The 16675-nt window shown below is 39.8% G+C and overlaps 1 protein-coding gene across 1 annotated transcript in view; it reads right to left on the bottom strand.

The window, feature by feature from the left end:
- Positions 1-16675, bottom strand: part of PIEZO2 (piezo type mechanosensitive ion channel component 2) — a gene marked incomplete in the record, with an annotated part of 2710318 nt that overhangs the window by 2080522 nt on the left and 613121 nt on the right.

Raw genomic sequence — 16675 nt, forward strand, 5'->3', positions numbered from 1 at the left:
AGCTAGACATAATGGTAAACTAACATCCTCCTAATTTCTAGACTTGTCTAAAGCCTTCAACAGTTTGTCAAAGCAAACTTCTACTTCAAATGCCCTCACTAGGTCTATCTCGGCCCACCCTTTTTTGGCCCAAAAGCTACTTGTCCAATAAGTATCAGTCAGTAAAAAGGCATCCCACCCACTCTCCATATCTCTCAGTCACTACTGGCGTACCACAAAGCTCTATCTTGGTTCCGTCCTCTTTAACATTCTTACCAACAACGTCCACACATCCACACTACAGGCCTTCTTAGCAGAACACACAGGTGATGCCTCACTCTAATGCACATCTAATAACCTGGCACAGCTCTAAACAATTACTAAAGAAGCTTTAACAGCCACTGAAACATGGCTTTGTAACTCACAACTCATGCTTACCCCACCCCCGAAAAAAAAGTCTACTTCCCAAGTCGCTCTTTCATGAAAAAAATAAAAAATAATAAAAACTGAAAAATTGCAATCTTAGTAATACACATTGTAGTGGCATCTCATTTATTAGGGATGACAGAGGATGATAATCTTAAATCTGACCTGCATACACAAAATTGCATAAAAAAATGCACCAAAAACTAGGGATGCTTTATAGAGCCAAAAACGTTCTCAGCAATGCAACTAAAAGAACACTTGCCACTAGTTACCTCCTCCTCTCACTAATTTATGGCACTCCCATCCTTACTAACCATCAGGAATCACAGAAATCAAAACTTGAATGATGCTATGATAAATTGGCTAAATCTGCTGCAAATTCCTCTTTCAGAACCCACCACTTTGTATCATTAAAAAAACTAAATTGGTTTGAACTACCCTATCAACTAACATATACATAACTTCTTACCACCTATAAAATTATCTGGCATCCATCTGCTTGTTCAGCACTAAATAGCATTCTACACAACTATGTTCACAATCAGTCATTATGATCCAGTGACCAAAAACCTCTCTCTATCCACAAACCTGTCATATCTGATGGGTATGCTCTGTAGTCATACCATATTACTATGGCCTGGAAATCCTTACCTGTATCCATCAGGTCAGTACCCTCAGTCCCGGTCTTTAAAAACATTCTGAAAGACTTCCTAGCTTAATCTGACTCTGCTCTTGCTCAACCCCAGGACAAACTTTATCCATAATATGCACCAGTTTTTATACCTAACATCTCCTTACTCTCCCTTCTTTACTTAAATCAATTGCCCCCCCCACCGACTCTCTCTCTAAATATTTTCTCTTACTTCATATTGCCATTTCTGATTGTATTATAACTTGCTTTTAATTTCTCTGTAAAGTGGCTAAAATGGTTCTGTTGTATGTATTCTTAATCAATGTTTTCACATTGTGTCTAATGTGGTATAATTATTTAAACTGCAGATGTTTTGTATTGTTTTTGAAGATAGCAAAATTATTGTTCTTAGAATGTTTTTGTTATACTTTAAAGCTTTTCTCCGGGGCCTTCACTAAAATGGAAACCTATCCAGTCAGACTTTCCCACAAATAAATTAAAGCAAAATAAAATAGAATATAGATATCAATATAGATATACATACAGATAGATACATAGCTTGTAAGTAAGGAACAATGACTGCAATTATCCTGTCTGGTAAAGTGATGTTTTATGGACACCTCAAGCCTGGACATATCTGGGATGCCCCTAATGATATCCACCAATGGAATTTGCTCCTGCTTTGAGAATCCATTCTTGGAATCTGCATTGAATGGCAGAGAGCATTCACAATATTTGAAAAGACTGAAGGGCTTTAGTGGGAGAAAAACCTTATTAGGTGTTTCAAAGATAAACAGTGTCCATGTTTAAGTACGAGTACTTGTCATGAAAATTGTCATTATTGATCTAGTTGGCTTGTAAGAATAACAATCATGTTCTTTCCTAGATGAGACAACCAGGAAACAACAAATTTTGTTTAATGAATTGTGCAACCTTGATGCATTAGGGTCAGGATTGTTAGCCACTAAGGGAAGCGCAAATTTAGGGTATGGGTTCAAATAGACTTCTCAAGTTAAATCATATTTTATTCAATATGAAGCTTTGCAGACTTTTGTAAACATTAATAACCTTACTTATGTATCTTTTGTAACATCCTCATAGTAATAAAAAGTAAGGGCAGAATCCGGGCATAGTTCAAGGTACTTCTAGATGTTTTCTATTTTCAGGTAAGTAGCTCAGACAGGAGAATGAGGAAAGATAATCTAACTGAAAAAAGAAAGATAAAAAAGGCTAAAATCCAGAATCCGGAAATAGCACTGACTCTGTACATGAAAGCAAATACCAAACACAAACTTAACATATAAAATAAAAAATAAGCGTGCTGATATTGTTCTACCAAAACTGACTTGTCTCCAGGGTTGTGCAGCCTTGGGTTTAGCATAGGACCCACAAAAGGTATGCACATAATTTGCCCGCCTGCAAAACCATTATTTATTTATTTATCTTCATTTGACAATTTAAGTTCATATTTTATATATATTGTTTATATATATATATATATATATATATATATATATATATATATATACATATATATACATAAAAACAATGTCGCCTCACAGTAAGACGCTGTCCGGTTCGATTCTCAGCTAAAGCGTCTTCTGTGTGGAGACATGTGTGAATGGGCGTACCTTCGTTGAAGGTTGTGTGTCAGGGCTGGCAACTCAGCACGTAAAAATCTACTGCCAATCATTAGCGGACTAGAGTTCCGCTGTGGCGACCCCTAACCGGGAAAAGCCAAAAGACACAACAACAACATTTTATATATATTGTTTTTATCTATATACAATATTAGTTTAGGATTTGAAGTTTCAATCATTTGCATCTTTCAAGTCTTTGGATTTAGTCTTATGATTCTGGGTCATTTAAAGATCAGTTTAATATTTGGAGCCAAAATGCATTCTACTAGCAGTGTGTTTGTCAGTTATCATTCTGTTTTCATAAAGTGGGTCCATTGCACTAAGCAGGGGATGCTAATTAGAACTAAATGAGTAGAGTTTTAGGAAGAATACATTGAAGATTTCTGTTTATTTGACTTTAAGTGGTATCCATTTGGGCAAAGAAAATAAGCATGTTTCCATACTGGAAACGCCTTACGCATTCCATTTCAATAAGAACGCTGACGTTAGTATTTTTATAAACAAAACTATAATTCAATATTGCTTCATAGTTTTGGTCATAGTCTAATCAGATCAGGAAGTAATACAGTCAGTGTAACCAGTCTTCCTAACCAAAATAAAAGGTGGTCTTAAAATGCAATCACTAAAAAAGCAAAAATTGCTGGCAAATATGCCAAAAGAGTCTTCAACCTAAAGATAAGGCATGCTTAAAAAATATTTTAGATCTTTGGAATGAATTGCAAGGCATGTGAAATACATTTCAATAACAGAATTTTTAAAGGCATTTCAAACACACTACACACCTCCACACGCCTCCATTCCACATCAATCCACTCACACAAGCTCCCCAGCTACTCTGCAACCTGCTCCTCTCCTTATAGTACTAACTTACTATTAGTAAAGAAACTAATCATCCTCTCTCCAAACCACAACCACCCTTACAACCATAACTTCAAGTACTTCCAGCTCCTAAAAAGAAAACTATTCCTACCTAGAGCCCTGCTCTCAGTGAACTAGTTCTTTGTGGTGACATACATCCCAACCCTGGCCCTTACCCTCCCTCTCCCAACTCCCCCAACTCCACAAAATCCCTAAACTTCACAACTATTAACCTCCAAAGCATTAGCAACAAAATTCATCTACTACATGCATGGCTAAATCAACATAAACCAGACTTTACTGCTATCACTGAAACCTGGCTAAAACCCTCCATTAAAGGCACTGAATTTTTATCCTCAAACTACTGCAGCCTTAGAAATGATAAGACTACATAAAAAGGTGGTGGCATATCCTTACTATTCCCTAGCTCCTTTACAGTAATCCCATACTCCAAGCCTATTCCCCACTTCTCCACAGCAGAGCTATTGGTAACCTTCCTAAAACTTAACAATTGCAAAACCCTTTGCATAATAGTCCTATACAATCCCCCAGACAATAATACTCTCATTCTTGAAGACATTCTTGCCTGGACAACAAGCAATATAACAAATGACACCATCTTCCTAAGCGACGTCAATATCAACTGGCTAGATATATCCACTAAAAACCCCTCTACTGCTATTAACCTTCACATTTATACACAACTAATCTCTGATGTCACTAGACCCAATACAAAGGTAGTCAAAGGTTCTATCTTGGATTGGATCCTGGTCCCGACCAAGAAAAAATTACCACCTCAGACACTCTCCCAAATAGTATCACTGATCACTCCCCAGCATTCATTATACGGAAGGCCATCTCCTTACCAAATTCCCACCAATATAGATACAGCAGAGATCTATCCCATTTCTCCTGAAACACCTTCAATGACATTCTGCACAAAACCAACTGGAGCCCATTAACATTTCTCCCACTTAATGAAGCAGCAGAATTCTTTAATTCTACATTTCTCAGGATCCTAAATAGTTTTCCCCACTCCAATTAAAAAGGATTAAGTCCAAACATGCAATTTGGCTTACAAAGTCCACAAAGCAAGTTATGTCCACTGGGGACAAAGATTGGAAAGCCTGGCAAAAAACCAAAATACTTTCTAACCTCAATCTATACAAACAACTCTACAACCAGACCAAACGCCTAGTTCTCAAAAACAAAAAAGAATACTTCCAGGCCATCCAAGACCAACATAAACTAAACCCCAAGAAATTTTTGGGTGCAATCATCTACCTACTCCACCATGGATCCAACAACAATCCATGCCCAAACCCAGAAAAAACTCCATCTGAAATAGCCTCCCTCTTTAACAATTACTTCATTGACACCATAAAAAAAATCCCACCACCTTCCCACTTACTAATGCTGACTCACCAGGAACTCTACTTTTGCACACCCCTACAGATCTCCTACATTATTTCACACTTACATCCATTCCACCTCCACTATCAAAAAACTTCTTCACAAACTCAAGCCCTGTACCAATGCCCCTGATAACTTACCAGCTGAATACTTACAACTATCAGCCCCCTCCATTGCATATCCTATCAGCATCCTCCTAAAGAGATCCATTCAGGAATCTTGCATTTATTCTACAACTTCACAAAGGTGGCGATAACTTTGACATCTCAAATTTCTGCCCTATTGCCATTCTCTTCCCAATCTCAAAAGTTCTAGAGAAATGTATCCATATCCAGCTCCTCAGTCACCTGATACAACACCAAATCCTCTCTCCCAGTCAACATGGTTTTAGGCCAGGGCATAGTACTAACACAGCCCTCATTTCATTCTTAGACATGGTAAACACAGCAGGAGACACTGGAGGCTTAGTCTCAGCATTATTTCTAGATCTTTCAAAGGCATTTGACACCATATCACACTCCTTGCTTAATAAACTCACTAATCTCGGGCTATCTCCCCCTACCAAGAACAGGCAGCAATCTACTAAATGGCTACATGCTTCCTCCCCTTTCATAACCACAAATACAGGCATCCCCCAAGGATCAATACTGGGACACCTTTTATTCAGCATATTTGTCACTAACTTTCCTACCTCTCTCATCCATAGCACAGTCATCCAATGTGCAGATGACTCAGATATCAACTGCTCTGCTAAATCTGCCTCCGCTTTACAGCATCTCACCCAAGAAGCATTTATTTCCACTTAAACCTAGTTGTCCCAGAACCATCTCGCTCTGAACCCCAATAAAACAAAACATTTCATATTTACCTCCACTAAATCCAGATGTATTGACAAGTCATTATTCTCCATTCACTCCTAAAATAACACCATTACTGAAGTTATCCCCAGCACCAAATTACTAAGAGTCATCACTAATGACAAGTTAACATTCAACCTGCACATTTACAGTAACATAAAAATAAAACATCAAAAACTAGGTGCACTGTACAGGCATAACTATTTCCTCAGTCTCTCCACGAAAAAGGCTCTGGCCTCATCCTTCCAGCACTTCTCTATGGTGCTCCTATCCTCAGAAAACTACAGTCCTTCTTGCAAACAAAGCTAGACTCTTGCTATAACAAAGTCGCCAAATTTGCCACAAATGCTAAATATCTTAGCCATCATTGTTCTGTTCTGCATCAACTTAATTGGCTAGAATCACCACACTATCTCGCATTTTTACAATTAAATACAGCCCATAAGCTCATCTACCACCCAGAAACTTGCCCTTCCCTCTCTTCCATTCTGTCCATGTATCATCCAAACTGGCACCTAAGGTCTGAAAACAAAATACTACTATCCATTGAGAACCCCAAGTTCTCAGCCAGCCAAATGTTGCATTCCTACTAAGTATCTAAGGCATGGAATAATCCCCCCATCACTCAGAGCAATCAGCAACCTGACCTTCTTTAAAAACTCCCTCAAACTGGATCTGTCTTCTAAATGGCTATGCCCCTGTTCCCAAACACACAACCACAACTCTTGACTTCAACTCCAGTACTATACCTCTAACGATCACATCATTTCCATCTTTCTGCCTACTTAATCCCTCCCTGTCACGTTCATCGGTTCTATCCAACCTCCGCACTTATATCCCCCTCTGTTTTTCACTCTACGTTTAATCTCCTCACAGCTACACACCTGTAGATTTATTACTTTCTTGTGTACTTGAATTCACCCTATGCACCACTGTAAATAGCATTCACAGACATCTTCTCGGAAATTATGCCTGTCTTTACTTGCACATGTCAATAATTTTATTTTTCTTTATTCTGGCACTGTTGCTTCTACTACACAAATTCATGCAATATAATTGTACTATATAAGTTTTATATGTCAATGATTGTGTTTTTATACGTCAGTGATTGTATTTTCTTCTTACACCATTGCTTCTATTTACCAGTCTCATGCAATGTAACTGTACTGTACAATCTTGTTTTTCTATCTAAGTGATCTTACTTTAATTGTATGCATCTTTGTAGAGCTTTTCTCCTCGGGCCTCCACTGAAAATGGGCTCATTTCAGGCCCAGTGGACTTTCCCGGTTAACAAATGCAATAAATAAATAAGGCAAAGTGAAAGGCCTAGAGGACTGTTAAGATATTTAGTTGCTAAGACCTCATGTAATTCTACATTAAATTGAGTTTTGGGGTGCTTTAGAGCATGGTCATTCAGCATTTAGTTACATTTTCAGATCAAGGTTTTAAAAAGTTATAAAGAATGGTAGCTGTTCATACAAGTGACATGCTTCAAATATAAACCAAAATGTCAGGCACATATATCTGGTGCTGAGCAAATCAAGAAATTCACAGACTGCTGCAGTTTACAAGCAATATATTGAGTGTGACTATGCCATAAGTAAAAGGTCTGACATGAAGGACCCAGTAGTTGTATTATGCAATATTCAAATACAACTGGGCCAAGATAGACAGTGACTGCAATTAGTCGGAAAAATAGGCACATAAAAATAAATTTAGCTGAAAAATAGGGAAGGAAACATACTGGGGTCCAGACTTAATTAGAATACAGTAGTCATAAAGTTTTAGAGAACAAATATTTTGTCGGGGGGAGATGGGATTTTAGATGGCTTTGTAAAAAGAGTTGCACATAATGCAGGTTAAGAATGTCTTCCTATTAGTCAGAAGTGCAATATGTGCAAATTACATGTCAAAAGAAAGGTGCAACATACAAACTATGGAAAAAAATCTAGTATCATAGACAGCTGGTTATGTATAGGTTAATAAGTATGTAGGTCTTTATTTTAGGGAAAGTTTGATGAGGTGCGCTGTATACTCATGACAGAGGGACTTTAGTTTTGTTTGTCCTGATTATCTAGTTGTAACTTAAACTTATTTTGCAGATAAGGAGTAACATGAGTGAACTTGAAAAATAAACAAAATAAAATAATAACATATCTAAAGGGAATCACTTTTTAGGTCATTTTTCTTCTGCACTTAGAAACATGATTTGGATGAATCATTATACAGGAAGACACAGAGCATATACCAAAGAAAATCTGTGGCTTAGAAATTCACATTTAAGCTTGCACGTGGCTCTAACATAACTACAGATCACCTTTTTCTGCTCTGACACTTCATTCCTCTGCTCTAGTAGGTCTGGAAGCTGACCTACTATTTTTGACAATGTACACGAAATCCTGAAAACCTTTTCTATGAAAGGTTTTTGCCAATGCCCCTTTGTCTCTATCTGTCTTCCTCATCTCCTCCTCTCATTTGTTTAAAACATGTTGCTTTACTGTTCTCTCTACCAATATGCACTCACGCTTCATGAGTCCCCCCATTGCTTGTCATTTCTGAAGTACAATAAAAAGGCATAGTGATTTTGCATAAGGCCTTCCAGAGTTTTCATTCTGCAAGATCATTAAAGTATGAACACTGTGATTTTGGCTTTGTAAGGTGTACTAATTCTCTCTTAGCCCCCTGTGCTTTTTTCTCACATACATAAAGTCATTGAGGAGACAGCAGCCCCCCTCTCCAACTATATGTGATATTGCTAGCAGTAATGTTTTTTTAACCGTAATTGTTAACAATCTCTGCAGTGATTACACTATGTGTTACATTACACACTCTTTTATGCCATTCCCATTCTTGCAAGCAGCATACTTTCTATTATTAAGAGCATTTTATGTGTCTGCAGTCAGCAGGATGAGGAATAGTACTCCAGGTGACTCATTCTCAAAGCTCTGTACAGTGCAAGGATTACTTTAACAATCATTTTTCATTTCACTTAAAACAGATGATTTTAGTAAAATAACTCTCAGGTATAAGGTAAGTCCATAGAGAGAGTTAATTATTTAACCAGGGTTATCATACATGTGTCCCTTAATTTCCAGGACTGGGTTAACTGGTTTATTGTGGAGCATTATGCATAAATCTCAACAGAGACTTAACTGGTTTAGTGTGCATAAGCAACTTAACTTTTTTTAACACGTATTATCATTCATAAGTCTTGGTAGAGAGCTACTGCTTTAATGTGGGGCATAACACATATGCCCCTGATATGAGTTGACAGCTTTATTGTGTATGACATCATGCAAAGTCCCTGGGCAAAGTTGAATGGTTTAGTGTGGGGCATTATGTATAAGTTTCTAGAAAACGTTAACTGGCTTTGTATATGGTATCATGCATAAATCAAGATAAAAAACACGACCGACCAACACAGCTAAAAGCAAAGAAGGTTTAATATAAAATACAAGTGAGTGCTTTCACAGCCAAACAGGTGCTTCATCAGACCAGAATACACAAATCAATTCAAACATCACATTTATAGACAATCAATTAATAAAACAGATCACATGACTTAAGAGCTGGTTTTAAAGGCACCACATCTTTTAAGCCAGAACATTTATCAGCCTACAATGTAATAATCCTTCTTACTTCGGCGGACCTAGTAGCATTAACAAAATCACCACCCCTTAGATCTTTATGTACCAACTGTAACACCATAAATTTAAATGTATGCATTTGTCCATACAAATTAACATGCTTAGAAAGGGAACTTGTTGCTTCAATCTTGCATTTATCATTGACATGTTCAAGAACCCATTCTTTTAAGGATCTATTTGTCTTTCCAACATAAAAACTTGAACACACATCACAGGATGCTTGATACACTAAATCAGTGCTTCTGGAAAAAGCTTTGTTTCATATTTCATATTAGTATCAGGGTGTACAAAATAATTACAGCTTAAAATGTATCCGCAGACACCACAAGAATAACAAGGAAAGGTGCCGTTACATACAGATGGATTACTGGCTTTTCTGGTTTGAAAGCATAACTGCTGTTTAAGTGATTTGCTACTCCTAAAACAAAAACCCAGATGATCATCAACAAGATTTCTAATTTTATCATTAGTTAAGAATGACATATGAATAAATACATAAAATCTGATTACAAAGATATGCATCTGGAGCATTTCTCCCCGGGCCTCTGCTGAAAATTGGCTTCATTCCAAGTCGGACTTTCCAGGTCAACAAATGTTAAATAAATAAAAAAATAAATAAAATAAATAAAACTGACCAATTTTTATTAATAATAACACAAACCAATGAAATATCACTTGAGTATGTGAGGGTAGCAGAACAACACTATTAGTTGGTCTAGAGGCACCAATAGGGGCATCATAAAACCTGCTAAGGGTATTAAAACAAGGCTTAGCCCTTCTCTGTCTTTGCTGATGAATCTCTCTAAAAGTAGAATTAATTCCATTGGCTGAATAGCCTCTCTGAATGAAATAATTGGACAAAGAAGTGAAAGTTGACTGAACAACACCATTAATTGGTCTGCAGGCACCAATGGGTACATCATCCAATCTGCTAATCATATTAAAACAAGGCTTGGCCCTTTCCTCTCTTTGCTGATAAACCTCTCTAGCAGCACAATTAATTTCATTGGCTGAATAGCATGTCAAAATAAAATCATTGGTCAAAGAATGGAAACACTGTTGTAAACATTTCTCATCGTTGTTAAGTCTAGAAATTCTAGTATGTTGTCCCTTGAGTATGCTCCTGTATGCATAATTAGGGTGCATACTAGTATGGTGCAATACATTCTTTTTCTTATATGACTTCAATAAGACACTCATTCTAATATACCCTTCAAGTGCCTTTGTCACAGCAATAGCCAAAAAATCAATAGCAGACACTGAATAGTTAGCTGTAAACTTCAAAAACGTAGTTGTTTGCTCTATATAACACAAAAACTGCTTCAGTGCAGGAAGAGAACCCATCCATAATAGAAACACATTATCTACAAAGCATTTGTAGAAACATATACAATTTGTAAATTGGTTATTCTTTAACACTTTAGTGGTCTTCCAGTAAGCTAATATGGTGTTCATATAGCTATTGGTACAAACGGTGTCCATTGCGACACCAAGTTTTTGTAGTTAGAAATCTTCAAGTATAAAAATATTATTCTCCTAAACTAATTCAAACAATGAGCACAAAAGACAAATCAAATCATTAGAATAGCCACTATTATTAGACAGAAAACGGACTCAACACCAGTATCATTCTGTATTGGAAGAAACAGAGAATATACATCAAGAGTAAAAAAATAACATTCAGAGATATCTTCAGATTCTTGTACACATTCAGAGAGCATTTGTAAAAACTGCTTTGTGTCTTTCAGTACAGAAGGTACTCCATCTAAAATAGGTCATCATTTCTTCTCAGTGAATACTGATAGTGGTTTAGTAACTCATTTCCAACCAGAAAAATACAGTTGTGTACACTTACCATAAATGTAGATGTTCGAGTGTATTCACTGTTGCAGTCATCACACTTGGGTTATCTGCCTGCAGGTAGCCCTCAGTCGGCCCGAATACCAGAGACTTAGTATTTCTGAGTCAGTTGCTGTCCTTCCAGGACTGACGTCATGTTGTCAGGGGTATAAAAACAGGCAGCCAATGCAGTTACATCAGATTGTCTTGCCCCAAATGTCAGGAGCCCCCCAATAGGGAGCTAAGCTATGGTGGAGGAAAACACCACCAGTAAAAAAGTAAATACCAATACCAATATCCCTGAAAGGGGGGAGTAAAAAGGAATAGAGATATTATAGAGACAGAAAGAGAGAGAGAGAGAGAGAGAGAGAGAGAGAGAGAGAGAGAAACTAGGGGGTTTGGAGGGAGGGAAACCAGGACTGCAACAGTGAATACACTTGAACATCTACATTTATGGTAAGTGTACACAAATGTACTATGTTCTTTGTGTTTCACTGTTGCAGTCATCACACTTGGGTGGATTCCAAAAGCTGAAGAAGGGTGGAGGCAGTCAAGAAGAGTTAGGGCTGGCCAGTATGCCTTACAGGACTGCAGTTGCAAAACCTGCCCTGGATTTGGAAAAGATAGGCAGGTGGTAAGGCTTGGTGAAGGTGTGTACAGAACTCCAGGTAGCAGCTTCCAGGATGTCCCTGGTAGGAACTCCCCTGAGGAATGCTGTAGAGGTAGATGTTGCCCTAGTGGAATGTGTTCTGACCCCCTGAGAAGGTTGGTTTCCCAAAATGCTTGTAGCAGAAATGGATGCAGTGTGCTATTCATTTGGAAATGGTTTGTTTTGAAATGGCCTTGTCCTCTGCCCCTGTTGCAAAGCTGACTAGTAACTGGTCAGATTTTCTGAAGGGCTTAGTCCTATCAAGGTAGAACCTGAGCTGTTTGTGCACGTCCAAGGAGTGCAGGATCCTTTCCCCTTTATTCTGAGGATTAGAGAAGAAAGTTGGCAAATGGATGAATTGGTTTAGAGCCACACTGGATACCACTTTAGGCATAAAGGAAGGGTTAGTCTTGAGGGAAACCCTGTCAGCATGGAAAATAATGAAGGGTTCCACTGCCATAAGTGCTTAAAGCTCAGACACTCTTCTGGCTGAAGTGATGGCCAGAAGTAATGTTGTTTCCCAAGAGAGGAATTTTAACTCTGCAGATGCTGCATGTTCAAAGGTGGGAAGCGTGAGCTTTTCCAGTACAAAGTTAAGGTTCCAAGCAGGGGTGGGTGCTCTCCTTGGCGGCCTTAAGTTGTTTGCCCCTCTCAGGAACTGTTTGATAAGGGAGTGTGAGAAGAGGGGTGGCTCAGTGTTGTAATGAGCCAAAATGGCTGAGGCATGTATCTTAATGGAGGAAAAGGACAGGCCTTTATGGAGTAGATCTGCTAAGTAATCCAGGATTAGAGGAAGGGAGGGCAGAGTAGTGTCCTTTCCCTTAGGTTGAATCCAGGAGCAGTACCTTTTCCACTTATCAGCATAGGATTTTCTTGTACTGGGTCTTCTGGCTTCAAGAATGATGTCCAGCATCTGTTTGCTTAGGGTTGCTGGGGGAGAATTCAAGGAATAAGCCAGGCTGCAAGATTTAAAGTTTTCAGTTGCGGATGCAAAATCTTTCCCTCCTGCTGAGAGAGCAGGGTTGGGTTCCAGTGTAGGTGCCAGGGTGTCACTGGTGAGAGGCTGCACAGGAGTGGGTACCAGTGCTGGCGTGGCCAGTCTAGGCAATCAGAATTGTCCTTGGTCTGTCCTGTATTATTTTGAGTAATACTCTTGAGAGAAGGCAGAGAGGGGGGAAAGGCATAGATGTAGAAATTTACCCACTGAAAGGATAGGGCATCCACTTTCCAGGCCCTGCTGTGAGGGTGCCTGGTGCAGAATTTGCTGAGCTGGTGGTTGTAGGGAGAGGCAAAGAGATCCACCTCTGGGGTCCCCATTTCTGAATCAGAAGGCTGAAGGTGCTGAGCTCCAGTTGCCACTTGTGTGGGTCTAGGAGATTTCTGCTTAAGTCATCTGCCAGTAAGTTTTGATTGCCTGGCAGGAATTGAGCTTGCAGATGGATTTGCATTTCCAAGGCCAGGTTCCACAGGGCCATGGCTAACCTGCAGAGTGGGTAAGAGTGGGTTCCCCCCTGCTTGTTGATGTACCATATAACTGTGTTGTTGTCTGTTTTTATTAGAAGTTGTCCTGGAAAGAGTAGGGACCTGAAAGCTTTCAGGTCATTCTGCACCGCTAGCATCTCTTTTTAGTTGATGTGCAGATGAATTTGACTTGTGCTTCAGTGGCCCTCAATGCATTTGCTGTCCAAGTGTGCTCCCCAGGCGTAGTCTGATCCATCTGTGTTTAGGGTCTGGGTGGCTTGGGGTTGAGTAAATGGCAGTCCCTTGTTGTGGTTGCATGCTTCTGCCCACCACAGGAATTTTGTCCTTAGACAGGGTATGATAGGAAAGGCTGTTTCCAGGTCTTGAGAATGTTGGCACCAAAGACTTTTTAAGTACCATTGAAGTTTCCTCATATGCAGTCTTGCATATGGAATTAGCAGTATACATGAGGCCATGAGCCCTAGGGCTTGCAGTATTTCTCTTGCGGATAGCTGGGTTCTGGTGGCTATTTGTTTGAAGTAGGTTGTCAGACATGTTTTTCTGAAGTGAGGAATGCCATCTGGGATGTTGTGTCCAAGCTTGCTCCCAGGAATACAATCTTTTGACTGGGTACCAGATTTGACTTCTTTTCATTGATGATGTACCCCAAGGAAGTGAGAAGGTTTTCACAAATGTCAGGTGCTGCAATAGCAATTCCTGAATGTCTGCCTGAATCAGGCAGTCGTCCAAGTACAGGTAAATTTGGATATTTCTCTGCCTGCAGTATGCGATGGCTGGAGCCAAGCATTTTGCGAATACTCTGGGCACAGTGGATAAGCCAAAGGGAAGTGCAGCAAACTGATAATGCATAGATCTGGCCCTAAAACATAGATACTTTCTGCATGAGTCCCTTATGGGGATGTGTAGATAGACTTCTTTTAAGTCTAGGGTGACTAACCAAGCATCCTTGGCTAACATAGGACGAAGCTGTTGTAGGGTAAGCATTTTGAATTTTGGTACCACCAGGAAGGTGTTGAGAGTTGAAAGATCCAGGATTGGGTGCCAAAAGCCCTCTTTTCTGGGTACCAGGAAGAGTCTGGAGTAGAATCCTTGACCTCTCTGTTCTACTGGAACCAGCTGAATAGCTCTGATATTAGGCAGGGAAAGAATTTGGCTTTGAGCCACTGCCCACTGGTTTGGAAGAAGGTCTGGGAACTCTCTTGAGGTTTGCAGTGAGTGGAAATAAAATTTTTACCCCTGGGATACAATGTTGAGAACCCATCGGTCTTGTGCAATGGACATCCAGTTTTGTGCATGAAGGGCAAGTTTTCCTTCTGGGGGCACAAGCAATTGGGCAGGGCTGGGGAGTGGAGTAAAGAAGTCATTGTGAGATTTTTTACGTAAGGAGGTGGCTTACTACTCCCTGCTTTAGGGGTGGGGGCTCTCCATTGCTTAGATCTCTGCATACCCTGAAACCTTAGTCTGGGTGGTCTGTTTCCCCTGGGTTTGATTTGAGAAGGCCTGGTGGGGGCTGGAAAGGACCAGTGTTTGGAAGGGCAATGCCTACTGAATCTAGGGGGTTGCACTTGTAAGAATTCTTTAACAGTCTGTATAGACTTAGCTTTTTCTTCCATCTTTTTAAGAGCCTCTTCTGCTTTGGTGCCAAACAAACTGTCCTTGTTCAAAGTAGTGTCTAGTAACTTTGATTTGACATGGTCTGACAAGGTCTGCTCCTTGAGCCAAGCATGTCTTCTCAGTACAGAGCCAGTGACTGCTGCCCAGCAAGATGCTTCTAGGGCATCAAAGACACTGCAAAGCATGCTTGCTGACTTGGCTTGCAGAGTGCATAAGCTCCTGCAATTCTTTATTTTCTGCACAGTCTGTAAAGGTTGCCATTTTTTGTTTAATACGTTCCATAATATGTTGCTGGTACTTCAGCATGTGAAACTGACAATTCAATGTCCTAATAACAAGAGTTGCAGAGGAATATACCTTCTTACTCCATCTATCCAAAGCTCTGGAATCCCTGTCCGAAGGGGGGGATTCTTGGCTGTAGTAGCCTTTATACCTTTAGGCCCCTGGGAAATGATCTCTGGGTCAGCTGTAGGATTTTTGAAAATAAATTTGTGAGTGTCAGGTACTACTGTAGTACCCATCTGGTTTCCTGGGGCAGGAGGTAAAGTGTCAGGAGTAAGACTGGATTCCATAAAAACATCATCAACAACATCCAGGACAGGGGGTATTGCTAAATGCCTGTGCTGCGGCAACTCTAGGAATTCTCTGAGTCTCTTTTTGGACTGAGGACAGTCTTGGCATTCCGAGTGGAAATGCTCTCTTAAAGTATGCAAGGTTTCACCAAAAGAAAAATCCTCTGGAGGGGAGGCAGAGGAAATGGATTCCTCTACATCTGAATCCTTATAAGCAGATAAGGGCATGTCTTCATAATGAGAAACCTCAGAGTCATCTGACTACTGGTCTGTAGAAGCTGCTGGGGACTGGTCTCTTTTCCTCTTAGCTGGGGAAGGCTGACTTCCTCTAATCAGCGTAATAAGGTCTTCTGCCATTCTAAGCATTTGTCGTTGTGGCATGGGAGCAGGTGCATGCACTTTGGTTGTCAGTTTTCTAGGCGTAGCATGTACTCTTGGCCTAAGAAACTCAGTAGTTTTAGATAAAAAATAAGTCGTCAGTTTGAGTCAAATATTGGTTGAGTGAAGAACTGCCTCAAAAGCCAGTGCCTGCATGGTGGCTCTGGCCCATCCAAGATAGAGACATCCGCAGGTTACATAGTCAATGAAGAGTCTCGCAGCATACAGGACTCCAAATAGGTCTCGGTAGGGGCCTGCAAATCCATAGAAGCAGGCATCAGGGGCTGCAAAAGCACCTCACTTAGTACTGGTGAACTGGTGACTAGCTTAACGGAAGTGTCGTCGGCAGCTTTGGACCTATGCAGTCTATCTCTGTTTTTATCCTTACGTTTTTTCAGAATATCAGTAGTCGGATGGCTTATTTTCAGAATACGGAGATCGAAAGTGAAATAATTTAGCGACAAAGACAGCCCGACGAATGGTTCAGGCGTTGAACAAGGCACAAAACCGACAGTGAGGTACGTCATGGTCTGGGCCTAAACAGGTGACGCAGTAAGAATGAAAGTCCCTGTGAGGTATTTGCTTTCTACAGGCAAGACAATTGTTAACTTTTTCTGACATTGGTTAGAGCAAGAAAAAAGGATCCCCAACGGGGTACTTAGCTTTAGAAGACTTCAGGATTATTCAATT

The sequence above is a fragment of the Protopterus annectens genome, chromosome 3.part1, assembly GCF_019279795.1.
Source record: "Protopterus annectens isolate FY-2018-M chromosome 3.part1, PAN1.0, whole genome shotgun sequence".
NCBI lineage: Eukaryota > Metazoa > Chordata > Ceratodontiformes > Protopteridae > Protopterus > Protopterus annectens.